We start from the raw sequence: 6,893 nt of genomic DNA, 5'->3' as shown, positions 1-6,893 counted from the left end.
GGACTTCAGCTGGCATTGGTTTAGGCTGGTAAAGGCACAACAAAAAAATAGAAGCCCTAACTTTGTGTAATTTATATCATGTCAAAAGTATTTGGATTAGCATTGTAATAAATCCACCCTACTTTATGGTTAGAACACTGATTCACAAAGCTAACTTCCTGCAGCTAGGAGGACACTGGAGTCATATAGATTGTAATGGTTACATATTAAATCCCTATTTAATTTATTTAGCTAATCAAATATGTAGGGTGAGTTGGCCAATCACATCTTAGCAATACAGAAATCATGCTGCTCACACCAGATTAATGCTATTAAGAAAGCCTAAGGGCATGCTAAATGCAGAGTTAGAAATAGAAGCCTACCCCACACATCAACAAGTACACCTGGAGAAAGATATGTCACAAACTATTTCAATTGTGGATAGACGGAAGAGAAACAAACACTTCCATCAGGAGTAGCTTAATAGGTCAATTATGTCCTGCATTTGCCTGACAGAATCAATGCACAGGAGGCTAAAATGGGAATTTGGGTAACTAAGTACTCCTCTGAGTCTCTCAGTAACTTGTTTTGATGTCCTGTTGAGCTGCCGGGACATATTTGAAAACTTCCTTCCTTCCTCTGCTAATGATTAGGGTGTAAGCAAGCCCAAATCACGCAACCAGTGCCAGAATACACAGCTGACAGAACCTTTATTATAAATTATATTGCAAACTGACACACAACTCTTATAGGTTTAGTGTTACTAATGTTGCTAATATGTACTGCCAAATTCTGCTTCAATTACACCATACAGTCCCATTGGGTTTAATAGTGGAGAGTAGAATTTGACTAATTATCCCAGAGAAGTTAGGAATGTCTGAGAAGAGACTTGTTCATTGCTTTCCAGTCAATAGCTAGAAAATCCCGCAATTGCTCTTATGACACAGACTGGTATTTGGCATGTTGATTTTTGTTTGGTTTTATATTTTTTCGAACATGATGGCTTTCTATTACCTATTGATGACCTTGTTTTGTTTATAATTTAACTTTTTTCAAAACACTTCACACACGTTTATTGAGGTCTTCAACTGAATTTGACATGTAATATATATTTTCACTTTGATATTTACTCCAAGATAAGTTGAGCCTAGAGATACATTTCTGTTTAATGTTTTTGTTTCCTTCACCTTGAAATTGTCCATGAGAATGATACATTTGTATTGTGATGTCACAATGTCTTGTGAACACACTGAAAAACTCCATTCATTTATTATTTGGCTTAGCTAATTTTCTGTAGCTTCACCTCCTAGTTCACATTGTCATGACCTTTCCTAAAAACTTATTCACATTAAATATAAAACATTAACCTTAAACATTGTCCTTGTCCATTAGCCATTTATAATCATATACAGAATAAAGGAATGTGCTCCCAGGAAGGAAGGAAGATGGATTTTTTGCTCTCTTTTTCCAAGAAACCCCATGGATAAACCAATGTAATTATACATTTAAATTAAAATTATTATTCAGACATATCTCCACATGGTATAGGGATCCAGTCAGGATACTATCCATGGTAAATAAGGCAAACAAAGTTAGAAGTGAGGCTATGTAAAGCTGTGTGAATAACTGATTTTTTCTCTGTTTTCAGAAATGGAAGAAAAAGAAAAGGAAGCAAAAGAAAAAAAAAAAAAACACACATTTTCTCCAAACATTTTGGAAAATTACAAATAGTTAATTTGCAGTTGAACAAAATGAAATAATTACATTCACAGGAGAACTGTAATAACACCATTCACAAACCCAGTGCAGAAAGAGAGGAGGTGCAGATTGCTTGTCTATAGTTCAGTGGTTAGGAGCTTGAAAAGTGGGATACGTTTCAAATCAGGCAGAAAGGGGATATGAATTCAGGTGTCCTATATCTCCAAGGAACCACTGGGGTACAGGGTGCACTGGGGCCTGGGTGGTTATCTTTGGTAGTTTTGAGCACATGGACCAAGTCTCACTATTAAAACAAACACATTGTTCCAACATTTCTAAATTTTGTCATTCTTTTTATTAGCCACAATTATTTGCTAAGCTGCATCTAAATTCATGAATAGTGTCTGAAACTTCAATTGTTGTAAGTAAACTATTCACCAAAATAAGATTTACCCATCTCTACAAATAACTCCTCTAACTCAAGGCTTCATGACCTCACTACCAAAGTGAGTCTCTCGGTATCTTTCATGACTTAATTCCTCTCTATTACAGCTTGAGTTAAGGCAGAATATGCTAAAAGAAAGTACAGTTATGAGATAAAATCTCCCCTTCTGGAAGTCTGTCATTCTACAGGGTTGTCATGCCACAGAGTCAGTATTTGGAATATGGAAATGTTTAGAGAAAAGTATGTTTTCCCTTCCAATAAATGTAATGTTCTGTTAAAGAAACAAAGCTGCTTTTTATTTTAATATGTTGGTTAAAAATGTATTACTTTTTGTCTAACCAGGTTCTCGTTAATTCCATACTATATTTCCTTCTTTTACAGTTAATTAATCATCTGACAATCCCCTTTTGGTTCAATACTGCTGCTTTTTCAAGTTTTCTGGAACCTACTTTTTATTTTTTTAATTTTGTCAAAGAACACTGACCAGAGTCCTGTGTAGCCCCTGAAGTTTTTTCTAATTAGGTTCCCACAGTTTTTTTATTTGAAAATATTGCAGTGCTGTTTGGATACAGAATAATGTTAACCATACAAATAGAAGCACTTTCTTGGGCTTCAATGGTTCAGAGAAAAATATTGAAAAAAAAAAAATGGGCAAAATCAGTACTCTTTTAGTAGCCTTTAGACTTAAACCCCTGCACGTTTAAGTATTTGTCAGGTATTTTCATAGTATATACCAATACTACAGTATTACACTATGCTATGTTTAAGAAACACAAGGGCAATATAGAGTCACATTAAGATCCCACTTGATATCAGTTCTGTCTTGTTGGAAACTGGTGGTTGTCAAGGCCAGTCCCAAGTCCAAGTCTAAGACACATCACAGCATTGACTCTTGGCCTGTTAGGGAGAGGTGGCGAGGATGAGAGAAAGAACAATCATAAACCCACAATGACTGACAATAACAGTCCATCCTCAGAGGGAGTTTGGGGCTACAGTGGTAGTTAGGCACCCACCCCTGAAATTTAAGTCCTCAAAATTCCCCACTCTGTCACATAACCCTGGCGTTTAGATACCTTGAGAGTTTATACACCTTCTGCCTTTACCAAGGAGACCACTGGCTCAGCTGCTTGGAACTGAGGGCTGCACTGAGTCACCTCACGATGAGGTGAAGTTCCTCTCTCAGAAGTAAAGCTAGATGCTTGGCCCTTGACTCAAGACCACAGAGAAATAGGGAAGGCAAGAGACCGAAAGCCTAGGGTCTCAGAGTAGGAGGGAGCTCGGGCTTCTCCCTTGCTCTAGAACCTATACCTATCCTGGCTTCAAGGGGTACTCTCAGAGACCATGCCAAGGCAGCAAGCAACTGTCTCCCCTACCACTCCCAAGAAGGGACTCCATAACACAAGGGTAGTGCCTGGAAACACAAGAGAGGCAGTAATGAAACTACTGTCCTTTATTCTATTTTCTCTATTATATAACCAGGCAAACTGAAAAAACAACATACAATGAAGCCTCATTAAAATCACATTACTGTCCTAACAACCAAAAGCAATCAAATGTTTTGATTTCTGTTACTCGTTCTGTCACTCTGAGCATACAAGTCCTGTGCTGTGTCCCCTGCATTGACTCTGGATACAAAGAAAACCTAAATACAAAATCTCTCCTGATAGTCAAAGCCCTCCATGGTACAATCCCCAGCTTACTGAAAGTTTGCCCCGACTTTGCAACTGTAAGTCATAGCCCATGACTTCACTGGAAGCATTAAATACTTTCCAGTACTGAGAGATTCAAGTTTTCCAGTAGAGAGGCTAGAATGACCCAGCTCAAGTTGGTGGCAGGAAGGCATTAGGACCCATGTGCCACAACCCCTTCTACCTATTCCTCAGTTGCAGCAGGGCATGGCATGCCTATTACCTAACTGTGTCAAGACACAGGACAAAGCTCCCCATCCACCAAAGTCCCCAGCGGCTGACTGTGACATGGAGCAGAGACAGCTCCCCACTGCCAAAGCCACAACTCTATGATCTGGGTCCACAGGCTTTGTAGGCCAGATCTAGCCCATGGGCCATAGATTGCCAACCCCTGATCTAGACAGGTTAGTGTACACTAGGGAAATGGAATGCAGGACACACCAGGCTGGTGGTGGTGGTGCAATGTTTCAAATAAGATGTGAAGCCAGATTCCTCCCTATTCAAGTTCAACAAAAGTCCCATAGAAATTTTCACAAAAGCTGCTGAGTTGTTAGCTGTAGTAACCTTGCTAACTCTGATAAATTAATAACATTCTACTTACTAAACTTAATTTTTCTTTGAATAGGCTTTTCTTCACTTTGTATCCTGACCTACATGCAGTGGTTTGTAGACTGAGGGTGACACCTTCCAACCCAGAAGTGAGAAGTGATCTTTGCAGTCAAGAACCTAGCAGATAAGAAAGCAAGAATTAAAATTGTTTTTACAACGTCAGTGGAGTCAAAATTACACCTAGGCTTTTTTCTTTCCACAGGACTTGTATTCAGTCTAAAGTATGAATAGTACTCTATGAATAAAACATGTCAAATATTTATTTGCCCATTAATGTATGACTCTAGGCTTATTTATTGCTGTTTCCAAACCCTGCACTGAATAATAAATGATTCATTTCCACATGCACTTTCCTCCAATTGAAACACTGATAGTGCCACAAGCATGCATAAATTTACGTTTATAACTTACTTGGCCAGCACCATGCAGGATCTATGCCAAATACTCTCTTATATGGGTCAAGTTGTTCTGTGTGGGACTGAGATCTATTTTATGACTAGTCCAAAACTGTGGCGCTCCCATAACTAGCAGAATCCTCAAAGCTCATCAGCTTCTGCTCCAAATGCAAAATGCAAAAGGTAAGACCTGCCTTCTCAGATATACTTATTGATCAATATACATACACGCACATAAGCAGAACCCAGAAGCAAAACCCTACCAAAACTCAGTCTACCTTATCCTACTCATAATTCTCCCTCTGAAGGGGACAAGGGAAAGAACAAGATGTTCATCACATCAATTCAGGCATACTTGGTAGAAGCTCAGGTATAAAAGTGAAGATGGTATAAAAACCCGTAAGTAGAACTCAGGTTTTGAAGGTCAAGGCCCACTATTTTAAAGTACAAGACAATCCTTTCTCTGCCTTCACTCAACTGTTTCATTCACCATTCACCTTCCAATTTCTTCGGTAATGAGGAAGAAGTCTCGAAATGATGGTATCTTTCCTGACGCACCTTTGATTTTTTTTCCATAAGCACCACCCATCTGATGCACCAAATCAAATCAGGGTCCTGTGGAGAAAGTAGTTTGCAATATGTAATTAAAAGTTATGTTCTGCATGTAAGAGGACACAATTCAAGTTGCCTATCCTAACAGTCGAGTACCATATTTATTCAATTCCAGGACAAGCTCCCTCTCTCCCCCTCCCCCTCATCATGGAGAAAACAAAGTGCTGTCTTAGAATCAAGTATCAGACCAGCCAAGCTGGGAGCTGTGGTGAGAGGCAGTTTTTATAGCCCAGCTTGGCCAGGGCCAGCTGCCAGTATCTGGCCCCAGCCCAGCTCCTCTCTCCCATTTCCCTGGCTGGCAGGGAGCAGATGCTGGAAGGATGAATCAGCTTGCCATTGCTGTTGTCCCCAAGAAGATCTGAGCATTCTGCGCACCCACTCCCCATAGGTCCCAGTTGGAGCAGTCTGACTCCCAGCTGTTATGGGCATGGGATCCCCAGTGCTGCTCCTCACCTGCTCCTACACCACATTGGAGGAAGCAGCTGAGGTAGATGCACAGAGTCCTCCTTCCAGCTTAATCCTGGCCAGAAGAGGGGAGGAGGGAAAGGACAGCCAGACAGGGAAGAAGGAACCTGCACACCACTCATGTTGCTCCCAGCTGAACCGGACTCCCTACACAGCTGCTCCATGCAGCAAGAGCAAGTGCAGGTCAGGAGCAGCTGTGGGGCAGATCAGCTGGAGACAGCAGCAGAAGGGTGGGGCAGGAAGCAGAAGGTGGGGCATACACAGAAACAAGTGAGGGGGCAGGCAGCAGTGGGTAAGTGGCAGGCAGGGGGGAATAAGTAGGAGAGGGAAAGCAGCAGGGGTCAAGCCACACCACTTGCCTCCCTACCACCTGCTCCCCCATTGCTTGCTCCCCTGCTGCTACTTTCCCACCACATCAGTGGGGAGGATAAATTTAAGACAACCACGGCACCCGATATTAGACTCTAGACATGGAAAATTATGACAGATTCATAATGTACCATGTCTAGAATCCAATTATTGGGGGAAGTCATCTTAGACTTGATATTGTCTTGGATTCAGGTAAATGCAGAACAGTGGGCCTCCAGAGTCTGCCATCTTCATTCTTTGAACCCAAGATATTCAGCAGTTCAAAATATACCCTCATCACTTGAGATCAATAGTAACTGCATTGATTGCTATCTCAGATAGACAGTTGACTTCTGCAGACCAAGCACTGGGAGCGGGGGGAGGGGCATGTTACATGCTAAAACAGTGAAAATGAGACAGTCTTGTGTCAGTTGACCAAATACACATTCCTCCCTTAAACTGACTGAGGCCGCTTGCTCCAGGACCTTGGTTGTCATGGGTGACTTCAATTACTCGGACATCTCCTGGGAAGATCACTCAGCAAAATCCGAGCGGTTGCAAAGCTTTCTCTCGTGCATGGATGACCTCTACCTGACTCAAGAAGTCTATGGGCCAACGAGAGGCAAAGCGCTGCTCGACCTGGTACTGGCTACG

The 6,893-nt window shown here is 41.3% G+C and overlaps 1 long non-coding RNA gene across 2 annotated transcripts; it reads right to left on the bottom strand.

Annotated features, from left to right (window-relative positions):
* Positions 1 to 673: 673 nt before the first annotated feature.
* Positions 674 to 5,712, bottom strand: LOC109307858. Of its 2 annotated transcripts, none has more exons than XR_002100380.1 (3): positions 5,312 to 5,712; positions 4,412 to 4,536; positions 674 to 3,019 (listed from the first exon to the last, which is right to left on the bottom strand). It is a non-coding gene; the product is annotated as an uncharacterized LOC109307858 (long non-coding RNA). The 2 variants fall into 2 exon arrangements; XR_002100381.1 differs by lacking the exon at positions 674 to 3,019 and adding an exon at positions 3,066 to 3,606.
* Between the last annotated feature and the right edge of the window lie 1,181 nt (positions 5,713 to 6,893).

This window comes from Crocodylus porosus, unplaced genomic scaffold (assembly GCF_001723895.1).
Source record: "Crocodylus porosus isolate Cpor-Errol unplaced genomic scaffold, CroPor_comp1, whole genome shotgun sequence".
Taxonomy (NCBI): Eukaryota; Metazoa; Chordata; order Crocodylia; family Crocodylidae; genus Crocodylus; species Crocodylus porosus.
Note: the sequence above shows the minus strand (reverse complement) of the source record. Positions and strands in the feature narration are given on the sequence as shown.